The 13,335-nt window shown below is 39.4% G+C and overlaps 1 non-coding gene across 1 annotated transcript; it reads right to left on the reverse strand.

Annotated features, from left to right (window-relative positions):
• Positions 1–9,250: 9,250 nt before the first annotated feature.
• On the reverse strand, positions 9,251–9,358 carry LOC112746067 (small nucleolar RNA R71). Its single transcript, XR_003173967.1, has one exon. It is a non-coding gene; the product is annotated as a small nucleolar RNA R71 (small nucleolar RNA).
• Positions 9,359–13,335: the final 3,977 nt, after the last annotated feature.

Consider the following 13,335-nt stretch of genomic DNA (forward strand, 5'->3'; position numbering starts at 1 on the left):
GGATGAGCTTCCTATGTTATGGTGGCTTGTGCTTGTACTGATCCAGGAATCTCCACCAATGTTTGTGATTCCAATGGCCTCCGGGGTCCCAAACTAGGCATGTAAAGCCCTTAAGAAGCTTCAAACAGATTCTTAGGCTCCCGGGGTGACAAATGTCAGAGCAGATTCCAGGATCCCAAATCTTGCTTTTACACCCGTCTTTGTGTTGATTATCATGATTCCATCCGGGTAGCAAGCAATCTGAATTCTCACTAAAGCGGCCAAACAACTTCCTAGACCCATTCAGTTGAGCTTTACACCAACCTTTGCGTTTAAACTTAAAGCTTCCAACCATAATAAACCTTGCAGGATAATTCTTACCACTGGCCATCTTCCTCTTACTCTTAATGCCATAAAGAGCTCTAAGTTGACCATCCGTCTCTAGTAGCCCATATTCAAGTGGGATTAGAAAGCTAAGGGATATGAAATTTACCCACTTGAATGTTGTGAAGGATGATGGCAACTTATGGGGAGGTATTTTCAATGAAATTGCAAGCTCCACTCCCTTGTGCTCTGCTCTGATAATTACCACCTCTTTGCAAGCTTCTTCAATTTCAACCTCTTCCTCTTGGTAGCTTTTTTACAATTCAATCTCCTCTTCATTGCTTTCCAAGGGCATGGGAGGTTGTGCTTCTTCTTCTTGAATCTCCATCTCTTGATTAACCTCTTCCAAGTCTTTAACTGTGATATGGCTTGGAGGTTGTACACCCTCCTCAGCATCAATTTCAAACGTCTTGGAAGGAGGTTCTATGACTGGACTTTCCCATGGAGGTTCTGCATCTCCTAAGTCTTCAACCAATTCTTCTTCTTCAATAATTTCGGCTTCCTCTACTTGTTCCAGTACAAAGTCATGCTCCGTACTGTTCACTGGAGTTTCTAGTATCTCTTTCATACTACGTTCTTCATTAGATTTTCCACATGAAGCCATGGGGGTTCCTTGAGTGTCCGAACGTCGGGAAACTAATTGAATTATCGCCTGCTCAAATTGACGAATGGTTGCATGAAATCGATCCACTGTTTCCTTGAAACGATCCTTTGTCTCTTTATGCACTCGGCTTTCATAAATAGGATCATAGTGCTCTTGGATTGATGGATATGGAGATGGTGAATATTGAAGTGGTGGTTCTTGTGAGTAATTGGGTTGGAATTGGGGTGGTTCTATATATGGTTCATATGGCTCATAAGGTGGTTGGTATGGTGGCTGAGGGTTAGGGTTATATGGAGGTGAATGGCGGAAACGGGCTTGTGAGTTTGGTGGTCCAAAGTTATGTTGAGGAGAGGGTTCATAGGCATATGGTGGTGATTGTTGATAATCAAAAGAGTGCTCACCATAGCCATTGCCTTGATATGCATCACAGAATGGTTGTTGATAGTCCATTGGAGGTGGTTGTTGCCATGAGGGTTGAGTAAATCCTTGTGGCTCCTCCCATCTTTGATTCTTCCAACCTTGATGCCTGTTCTCATTATAGTTTCCATTCCTAACAACAACATTGGAATCAAACTTGAAGCGAGATGGGTGAGAATTCATAGTAGCTAATAAAATATTAAAAACAAAAATAAAAATAAATTTAAATTAAAAGGTTATTTAAATTTTGAATTTGAAAATTAAATTTTGAAATTTTGAATTTTAAATTTTTGAATTTTGAATTTTTGAAATTTGAAATTTGAAAATTTTTAAATTTGAATTTTGAAATTTGATTTTTGAAATAAGATAAGATAAAATAAAAATTTTAAAATAAAAAACCAATAACCTCTTAACTTAAGAAAAAGCAAAAATAAAAACAAAAATAAAAACAAATAAACAAGCAAAAATAAAATATTTACAATAACCAATAATAAGGCACACGTTTGCAATTCCCCGGCAATGGCGCCATTTTGATGAGAGAACTTTTGCGTGGTCTAGAAATTGCGGATAAATCCTCGTTGCAAGTATAGTTTCTAAACCTTCAAAAGTCCTTTCATACAAACGTTTTGGTTGTCACAAGTAACAAACCCCTTTGAAATTGATAACCGAGTATTCAAACCTCGGGTCGTCTTCTCAAGGAATTGCAGGGAGGTGTTCTTATTATTGATTATGAAAAAGTGTGTTTTTGGGGAATGTTGAGTTTGGGCAATGGGTACAGATATATTTAAATGACAAGTAAAATAAATAAATAACTGTAAACTAAACTCTTGGCAAGGTAAGAGAAATTGGAAGTCCAGACCAAGTTATCCTTATCAATGATAATGAAAATTGAATCTTAATTCCACTTAGTCAACCTTTACTGAAGTAAAGGAAAGTCAAGGGACTAATTAGTTTGATCTTCGAATCCTATTTATTTCCTAAGAAAAGATTGGGATTATTGAAGTTCAATTCAATTGGCAAGATAACAATTAACAATTATGCTATTGAGTTGATAACTCCTGAGTTACTGATTTCTTAACCAAAACTAAAAGGGAAAGAGTAAATCTACTGGAATAAAAATGTCTTCAGATGGGAAGCAGTAATCATGTAAATAAAAGAAAGCAATCATGAATTGAAATACCTCAAATAACATTAATTAAGAAAATTATATACAACATGGAAGAGTTCATAAATTAAATAAAAATAAAGAACCTGGGATTGAGAGTCACTCCTAAAACTAAGAGAAGTCCTAAATCCTAAGAGAGAGAGGAGAGAACCTCTCTCAAAACTAATCTAAATCATGAGAAGTGAATTATTAGAGCCTCCTATGAATGGATACATTCCTCCACTTTATAGCCTCTAATCTGTGTTTTCTGGGCCGCAAACTGGGTCAGAAATAGCCCAAAATTCGCTGGTCTCGAATTCAACCACACTGGATTTCTGTCATTGCGACGCGGCCGCATGAAGCACGCGGTCGCGTCGCCTAGCGTCAGGGCAACTATGGCATATTATATATCAAATCGAAGCTATGGACGTTGGCTTTCCAACGCAACTGGAACCGCGTCGTTTGGACCTATGTAGCTAAAGTTATAGCCGTTTGAGTGCGAAGAGGTCAGGCTGGACAGCTTAGCAATTTCTCCAACTTCTTGTATTCCTTCCACTTTTGCATGCTTCCTTTCCATCCTCCAAGCCATTCCTGTCTTATAATATCTGAAAACACTTAACACACATATCAAGGCATCTAATGGTAATAAGAGAGGATTAATAATAAGCAAATATAAGATTAAAGAAGCATGTTTTCAATCAAAACACATAATTAGGAAGGAAATATAAAACCATGCAAATAGTATGAATAAGTGGGTAAAGAGTAGATAAAAACCACTCAATTGAGCACAAGATAAACCATAAAATAGTGGTTTATCATAACCATCTGGCTGATCGGATTTAGGCAGAAGCTTTAGGATATCCTCTATGGCCTCTTCAGTGACCAGTATCTGCTTCCCTCTTAGGTTCACTGCATCTAGGGAAGTTTTGAAGTAATTGCAGTAAAATTCCCTTACCCAAGATGCATTGACCTCAGTCAGGTTTCTCTCCAGGAAGAACCAGCCTCTTTGTTTGATCTGATCAGAGGTGTATTGCTGGAGTTCTTCTGGGATCTTCAGAGTCCTCTCCAGGTACAGGTTCCTGGAGTTTGCAAACACCGGATACTTCAGCTCGCAGTATCGGTTTGCAAACTTAATGGGATCATTAGCAGGGAGTAGCTGGTCAGCCTTTTACTGCGGGGTAAAGTGTTTCTCCCGCCAGGAGTCATCATGCATGAGGTCCAGGATGGACAAGGAGAATTCTCCTCTTTTCCGTTTGCCAGTTGTTGCCTTTCCTTTTCCTTTTCTTTATGTGTCTAACATCCTGAAAAACAGAAAATCAGGATATAATAAAAACAGAAAAAATAAGTATGCAATTAATCAAAAGAAGCACATAATGGCAAAGGAGCAGTAGAAAAATGAGTTAAGTAAATGTGCATTAAGGATTGTATAGGAGTTAGAAAACTGAGAAGAGAAATCCACAATCCAAAATGTAATAGAATTCATGTTAATTAGGAAAAATTATCATTATGCCTGTGTTAGAAGGTTAAAGAGAATAGTGAAAAGCCAAGAAGATATATTTTGAAAGTTAGGTTGGTTAGGAATGAAAAAGAGTTTAGGGAGTTAAAATTAGTGAGTTAGTAAAAAGTGGATTAGAGTAAGTGGCATGAGGATCATTACCTAAGTAACGAAAATTCACAAATAAAAGCAACAGATAACTCAAATTCAAACAAGGAAGTTAAGGATGAATAAAATGAAAATAGCAAAAAGTGGAATTGAATCATCCAAGATGCAATTTATAAACCAGGAAATTAAAAAGAATAAGAAAACTTGCCATGTCATTCATGAATTGGTTTGGTAAAAGCTGAGTAAAGCAGAATGCAAGTTTGCCAAAACCAAAACAGGAATGAAAATCAAAACAATATACAGAAATTTGGGTAGCATCCCGGCTAAAATTGGATGTTCCCGGGAAATAATCAGCAATCAGAATAGTTCATATGAATTAAAAAGATAGCTGCAATTACATATGAGGACTATGAACATGAAAAAGCAGTGTAAAGAGCAGCATGAAACAAGAAATTACAGGATATGAACAATACTAACATCACAGCAATAGCAGAATTGTGAAATTAATAAAGCAAGAAACACGAATAGCGCAATTAATCAAGCCTAAATCCACTAACCACATCCTAGGCTACCTAACAACCTAGAATTCACTACAACATGCAAAACTAACTAGCCTAAATATGAACATAAACAGAAAAATAGGAAATTAACGATGAATGGAAAGAAGGGTGGTGTTCAGCGGAACCTGGAAGGCGTAGGAAAGAAATTGGGGCAGAGAGGTGGCCGGGGGGTGGTGGTGGTGGCCGCCGACGCGGTGGTTGACAACGGCATGGCGGCGGTGGTGGCTGTTCAGAGGCAAGGGGGTTTCGGGAAGGGTAATGGGGTTAGGAGGGAAAAGGGGAAGGAAGGGAAGGGAGGCGTTGGTGGCAGTTGGGGGCGCGGTGGTGATGGCGGCGCGGAGGGTGTGGCGGTCGCGGAGGGGTGGCACTGGTGGTGGAGAGAAGAAGAGGAAGAAAGAAGAAGAAAGAGGGGGGGGAGGAAGGGGGTGGCGTGGCAGCGGCTTCTGGGTGGTCGTCGTGGGTTGCGGTGGGCGGTGGTAGTGGCTGGAAGTTATGGGTGGTGGTTGTTTGGAGAGAAGAGAGGAAGGAGAGGGGGCCGGGGGGCGTGAATGGGTAGGGTTCGCGTGACTGGGGGTTAGTAAATTTGAATCCACGCGATCGCGTGGGGCACGTAGTCGCGTCGCTGGGGTTGAATGGGGGTTGACGCGATCGCGTGGGGCATGCGACCGCGTTGCTGGAAATTGTGCTAAACGCACGATTCCAGCGTCGTTTCAGCGCAACTCTCTGTCTCCTTTCGGGTGGTGTGCAATCCATGCGACGCGGTCGCATCGCTCATGCTTTCGCGTGGGATGAGTGTTGTGCAAGTGACGTGATGAGCGGATAATTTATACGCTTTTTGGCATTGTTTTTAGTATGTTTTTAGTAGAATCTGGTTACTTTTAGGGATGTTTTCATTAGTTTTTATGTTAAATTCACATTTCTGGACTTTACTATGACTTTGTGTGTTTTTCTGTGATTTCAGGTATTTTCTGGCTGAAATTGAGGGACTTGAGCAAAAATCAGATTCAGAGGTTGAAGAAGGACTGCTGATGTTGTTGGATTTTGACCTCCCTGCACTCAAAGTAGATTTTCTGGAGCTACAGAACTCAAAATGGCGCGCTTCCAATTGCGTTGGAAAGTAGACATCCAGGGATTTCCAGCAATATATAATAGTCCATACTTTGCCCAAGTTTAGATGACGCAAATTGGTGTTCAACGCTAGCTCTCTGCCTAATTCTGGCGTCCAGCGCCAGAAACAAGTTGCAAAGTGGAGTTCAACGCCCAAAATGGCACAAAACCTAGCGTTCAACTCCAGAAAGAGCCTCTGCACATGTAACATTCAAGCTCAGCCCAAGCACACACCAAGTGGGCCCCAGAAGTGGATTTATGCATCAATTACTTACTTTTGTAAACCCTAGTAGCTAGTTTATTATAAATAGGACTTTTACTATTGTATTAGACATCTTCGAACATCTTTGGATCATTTTTAGATCTCTACACCTCCATGGGAGGCTGGCCACTCGGCCATGCTTACCCTATATTCACTTATGTATTTTTCAACGGTAGAGTTTCTGCACTCCATAGATTAAGGTGTGGAGCTCTGCTATTCCTCAAAGATTAATGCAAAGTACTACTATTTTTCTATTCAATTCAACTTATTCCGCTTCTAAGATATTCATCCGCACTTCAACCTGAATGTGATGAACATGACAATCATCATCATTCCTTATGAATGCGTGCCTGACAACCACTTCCGTTCTACCTTAGATTGAATGAGTATCTCTTAGATCTCTTAATCAGAATCTTCGTGGTGTAAGCTAGATTGATGGCGGCATTCATGAGAGTCTGGAAAGTCTAAAAATTGTCTGTGGTATTTCGAGTAGGACTCTGGGATTGAATGACTGTGATGAGCTTCAAACTCGCGAGTGCTGGGCGTAGTGACAGACGCAAAAGGAGGGTGAATCCTATTCCAGTATGATCGAGAACCTCAGATGATTAGCCGTGTTGTGACAGAGCATTTGGACCATTTTCACAAGAGGATGGGATGTAGCCATTGACAACGGTGATGCCCTTACATAAAGCCAGCCATGGAAAAGAGTAAGATTGATTGAATGAAGACAGCAGGAAAGCAGAGGTTCAGAGGAACGAATGCATCTCTATACGCTTATCTGAAATTCTAACCAATGAATTACATAAGTATTTCTATCCTTATTTTCTATTTATTATTAATATTCGAAAACTCCATAACTATTTAATATCTGCCTGAGTGAGATTTACAAGGTGACCATAGCTTGCTTCAAGCCGACAATCTCCGTGGGATCGACCCTTACTCACGTAAGGTTTATTTAATATCACCCAGTGCACTTACTCCGTGGGATCGACCCTTACTCACGTAATATTCATGAAGCATGTTGAAGCCTGGCTGGCTGTAAAGCCATGTCTAATTCTTCTGGATAGGGCATGTTAGGCATGTCATGTCTGAGTTACATACTAAAGCTTGGCTGGCTATTAAGCCATGCCTGACCCTTTGATTGGAGCTTTAGACTAAAGAGCATAAGATTCCTGGAATTCATATTAAAAATTTTGGAATCCTTATTTTCCTTTTCCAAATTTATTTTCGAAAAATATAAAATAAAAATACAAAAAAATATCATAAAATCAAAAAAATAAAAAATATTTCATGTTTCTTGTTTGAGTCTTGAGTCAAGTTGAAAGTTTGGTGTCAATTGCATATTCATCTTGCATTTTTCGAAAATTCATGCATTCATAGTGTTCTTCATGATCTTCAAGTTGTTCTTGGTAAGTATTCTTGTTTGATCTTGATGTTTTCATGTTTTGTGTCTTTTCTTGTTTTTCATGTGCATTTTTGCATCCATAGAGTCTAAACATGAAAGATTTCTAAGTTTGGTATCTTGCATGTTTTCTTTGCATATAAAAATTTTCAAAAATATGTTCTTGGTGTTCATCTTGACATTCAAAGTGTTCTTGGTGTTCATCTTGACATTCATAACATTCTTGCATGCATTCATTGTTTTGAACCAAAATTTTCATGCATTGCATCATTTTCATGTTTTTTCTCCCTCATCATTAAAAATTCAAAAATCAAAAAAATATCTTTCCCTTTTTCTCTCTCAAAATTTCAAAAATTAGATTTGACTTTTTCAAAAATTTTTAAAAATTTAGTTGTTTTTATGAGTCAAATCAAATTTTCAATTTAAAAATCCTATCTTTTTCAAAATCTTTTTCAAAAATCAAATCTTTTTCATTTTTTGTAGTTATTTTCGAAAATTACAAAAATATTTTTGAAAAATCTTTTTCTTAATTTTATCTCATAATTTTCGAAAATAACATCATCAATTAATGTTTTGATTCAAAAATTTCAAGTTTGTTACTTGCTTGTTAAGAAAGATTCAAACTTTAAGTTCTAGAATCATATCTTGTGATTTCTTGTGAATCAGGTCATTAATTGTGATTTTAAAAATCAATTCTTTTTCAAAACTAATTTCAATCATATCTTTTCAAAAATATCTTCTTATCTTATCTTTTTCAAAAATTTGATTTCAAAATATCTTTTCTAACTTCCTAACTTCTTATCTTTTCAAAATTTGTTTCCACTAACTAACTAACTTTGTGTTTGTTTCTTATCTTTTTCAAAACTACCTAACTAACTCTCTCTCTCTCTCTCTAATTTTCAAAAATATCTTCCCTCTTTTTCAAAAATTCTTTTTAATTAACTAATTATTTTAATTTTTTATTTTAATTTTCGAAAATTACTAACCTTTTTCAAAAACTATTTTCGAAAATCACTAACCCTTTTTCAAAAAAATAATTTTCGAAAATCCTTCTCCCTCATCTCCTTCTAATTATTTATTCATCTACTAACACTTCTCTTTATCTCACATCACTGCTCCTATCCTTACCTTTGTGTTCGGATTCTTCATTCTTCTTCACCCCTATTCCTTTTCTTCTTCTACTAACAATAAGAAACTTCTTTACTGTGACATAGAGGATTCCTCTTCTTTTCTTGTTCTCTTCTCTTTCTTATGAGCAGGAACAAGGAAAAAGGCATTCTTGTTGAAGCTGATCCAGAACCTGAAAGGACTCTGAAGAGGAAACTAAGAGAAGCTAAATTACAACAATCCAGAGACAGCCTTATTGAAAATTTCGAACAAGTAAAGGAGATGGCAGCCGAACCCAACAACAATAATGCAAGGAGAATGCTTGGTGACTTTACTGCACCAAATTCCATTTTACATGGAAGAAGCATCTCCATTCCTGCCATTGGAGCAAACAACTTTGAGCTGAAACCTCAATTAGTTTCTCTGATGCAGCAGAACTGCAAGTTTCATGGACTTCCATCTGAAGATCCTTTTCAGTTCTTAACTGAATTCTTGTAGATATGTGATACTGTTAAGACTAATGGAGTAGATCCTGAAGTCTACAGGCTCATGCTTTTCCCTTTTGCTGTAAGAGACAGAGCTAGAGTGTGGTTGGACTCTCAACCCAGAGATAGCCTGAACTCTTGGGATAAGCTGGTCACGACTTTCTTAGCCAAGTTCTTTCCTCCTCAAAAGCTGAGCAAGCTTAGAGTGGATGTTCAAACCTTCAGACAGAAAGAAGGTGAATCCCTCTATGAAGCTTGGGAAAGATACAAGCAGCTGACCAAAAAGTGTCCTTCTGACATGCTTTCAGAATGGACCATCCTGGATATATTCTATGATGGTTTATCTGAGCTATCAAAGATGTCATTGGATACTTCTGTAGGTGGATCCATTCACCTAAAGAAAACGCCTGCAGAAGCTCAAGAACTCATTGACATGGTTGCTAATAACCAGTTCATGTACACTTCTGAGAGGAATCCTATGAGTAATGGGATGCCTATGAAGAAGGGAGTTCTTGAAATTGATACTCTGAATGCCATATTGGCTCAGAACAAAATATTGACTCAGCAAGTCAATATGATTTCTCAGAGTCTGAATGGAATGCAAGTTGCATCCAACAGTACTCAAGAGGCATCTTCTGAAGAAGAAGCTTATGATCCTGAAAACCCTGCAATAGCAGAGGTAAATTATATGGGTGAACCTTATGGAAACACCTATAACCCATCATGGAGAAATCATCCAAATTTCTCATGGAAGGATCAAAAGCCTCAACAAGGCTTTAATAATGGTGGAAGAAATAGGTTTAACAGTAGTAAACCTTTTCCATCATCCACTCAGCAACAGACAGAGAACTCTGGACAAAATACCTCTAATTTAGCAAACTTAGTCTCTGATCTGTCCAAGGCCACTGTAAGTTTCATGAATGAAACAAGGTCTCCCATTAGAAATTTGGAAGCACAAGTGGGCCAGCTGAGTAAAAGGATCACTGAAATCCCTCCTAGTACTCTCCTAAGCAATACAGAAGAAAATCCAAAAGGAGAGTGCAAGGCCATTGAATTAATCACCATGGCCGAACCTGTGAAGGAAGGAGAGGACGTGAATCCCAAGGAGGAAGACCTCCTGGGACGTCCAGTGATCAATAAGGAGCTTCCCTTTGAGGAACCAAAGGAATCTGAGACTCATCTAGAGACCATAGAGATTCCATTAAACCTCCTTATGCCATTCATGAGCTCTGATGAGTATTCGTCTTCAGAAGAGAATGAGGATGTTACTGAAGAGCAAGCTGCCAAGTTTCTTGGTGCAATCATGAAGCTGAATGCCAAATTATTTGGTATTGAGACTTGGGAAGATGAACCTCCCTTGTTCACCAATGAACTAAGTGATTTAGATCAACTGAGATTGCCTCAGAAGAAACAGGATCCTGAAAAGTTCGTAATACCTTGTACCATAGGCACCATGACCTTTGCGAAGGCTCTGTGTGACCTTGGTTTAGGGATAAACCTCATGCCCCTCTCTGTAATAGAGAAACTGGGAATCTATGGGGTGCAAGCCACTAAAATATCATTAGAGATGGCAGACAATTCAAGAAAACAGGCTTATGGACAAGTAGAGGATGTATTAGTAAAGGTTGAAGGCCTTTACATCCCTGCTGATTTCATAGTCCTAGATACTGGGAAGGATGAGGATGAATTCATCATCCTTGGAAGACCCTTCCTAGCCATAGCAAGAGCTGTGATTGATGTGGACAGAGGAGAATTGATCCTTCAATTAAATGAGGACAACCTTGTGTTTAAAACTCAAGGATATCTCTCTGTACCCATGGAGAGGAAGCACAGTAAGCTTCTCTCATTGCAGAGTCAACCAGAGCCCCCACAGTCAAACTCTAAGTTTGGTGTTGGGAGGCCACAACCAAACTCTAAGTTTGGTGTTGAACTCCCATATCCAAACTCTAAGTTTGGTGTTGGAGAGTCTCAACAATGCTCTGAACATCTGTGAGGCTCCATGAGAGCCCACTGTCAAGCTATTGACATTAAAGAAGCGCTTGTTGGGAGGCAACCCAATTTTTATCTAATTTTATTTTTTTTTGTTCTTTCATGTTTTATTAGGTTCATGATCATGTGGAGTCACAAAATAAATATAAAAATTGAAAATAGAATCAAAAACAGCAGAAGAAAAATCATACCTTGGAGGAAGACCTTACTGGCGTTTAAACGCCAGTAAGAAGCATCTGGCTGGCGTTCAACGCCAGAACAGAGCATGGTTCTGGTGCTGAACGCCCAAAATGGGCAGCATCTGGGCGTTTGAACGCCAGAATTGTACCCTGGAGAAGAGCTGGCGCTGAACGCCCAGAACAAGCATGGTTCTGGCATTCAACGCCAGAAATGGGCAACAAATGGGCGTTCAACGCCCAGAACAAGCACCAATCTGGCGTTGAATGCCCAGAGTTGTGTGCAAGGGCATTTTGCTTGCCCAATTTGGTGCAAGGTTGTAAATCCTTGAACACCTCAGGATATGTGGACCCCACAGGATTCCCACCTACCTCCACTCACTTCTTCTCACCCCTCTTTCACACAATCGCATAAACACTCTTCCCCAAAACTCTTCACCAATCACCTTAATCTCTCTTCCCTATCACCACTTCACCACTCACATCCATCCACTCTTCCCCATAAACCTACCTCATAAGCTCCACCTACCTTTAAAATTCAAAATCAATTTCCCACCCAAACCCACCCTATATGGCCGAAACCTTACCCCCACTCCCTTCCCTATATATAGCCCTCCATTCTTCTTTAAATTCACACAACACAACCCTCTCTTCCCCTTCTTGACCGAAACACATCTCCCTCTCCCTCTCCTTCATTTCTTCTTCTTCTTCATCTATTCTTTCTTTTTTTGCTCGAGGGCAAGCAAAATTCTAAGTTTGGTGTGGTAAAAGCATAAGCTTTTTGTTTTTCCATTACCATTGATGGCACCTAAGACCGGAGAATCCTCTAGAAAAGGGAAGGGGAAGACAAAAGCTTCCACCTCCGAGTCATGGGAGATGGAAAGGTTCATCTCCAAAGCTCATCAAGACCACTTCTATGATGTTGTGGCCAAGAAGAAGGTGATCCCCGAGGTCCCTTTCAAACTCAAGAAAAATGAGTATCCGGAGATCCGACATAAAATCCAAAGAAGAGGTTGGGAAGTCCTAACAAACCCCATCCAACAAGTCGGCATCCTAATGGTTCAAGAGTTCTATGCCAATGCATGGATCACTAGGAACCATGATCAAAGTGAGAACCCGAATCCAAAAAATTATGTTACAATGGTTCGGGGGAAATACTTAGATTTTAGCCCGGAGAATGTGAGGTTGGCGTTTAACTTGCCTATGATGCAAGGAGATGAGCGCCCCTACACTAGAAGGGTCAACTTTAATCAAAGGTTGGACCAAGTCCTCATGGACATATGTGTGGAAGGAGCTCAATGGAAGATTGACTCCAAAGGCAAGCCGGTTCAACTAAGAAGACTGGACCTCAAGCCTATGGCTAGAGGATGGTTGGAGTTCATCCAACGCTCCATCATCCCCACTAGCAACCAATCTGAAGTTACTGTGGATCGGGCCATCATGATTCATAGCATCATGATTGGAGAGGAAGTAGAAGTTCATGAAGTCATCTCCCTTGAACTCTACAAAATAGCCGAAAAGCCCTCCCCTGGGGCAAGGCTAGCTTTTCCTCATCTTATTTGCCATCTATGTTACTCAGCTAGAGCTTTCATAGAAGGAGACATTCACATTGAGGAAGAGAAGCCCATCACTAAGAAAAAGATGGAGCAAGCAAGAGAGCCCATTCATGGAGCTCAAGAGGCGCAGGAAGCTCATCACCATGAGATCCCGGAGATGCCTCAAATGCATTTTCCTCCACAAAACTATTGGGAGCAAATCAACACCTCCCTAGGAGAATTAAGTTCCAACATGGGACAACTAAGGGTGGAACATCAAGAGCACTCCATCATCCTTCATGAAATCAGAGAAGATCAAAAAGCAATGAGGGAGGAGCAACAAAGACAAGGAAGAGACATAGAAGAGCTCAAGGACATCATTGGTTCCTCAAGAAGGAAACGCCACCATCACTAAGGTGGACTCATTCCTTGTTCTTACATTCTCTATTTTTCGTTTTCTCTATGTTAAGTGCTTATCCATGTTTGTGTCTTCATTACATGATCATTAGTAGTTAGTAACTTTGTCTTAAAGTTATGAATGTCCTATGAATCCATCACCTCTCTTAAAATGAAAAATGTTT

This window comes from Arachis hypogaea, chromosome 14 (genome assembly GCF_003086295.3).
Source record: "Arachis hypogaea cultivar Tifrunner chromosome 14, arahy.Tifrunner.gnm2.J5K5, whole genome shotgun sequence".
NCBI lineage: Eukaryota > Viridiplantae > Streptophyta > Magnoliopsida > Fabales > Fabaceae > Arachis > Arachis hypogaea.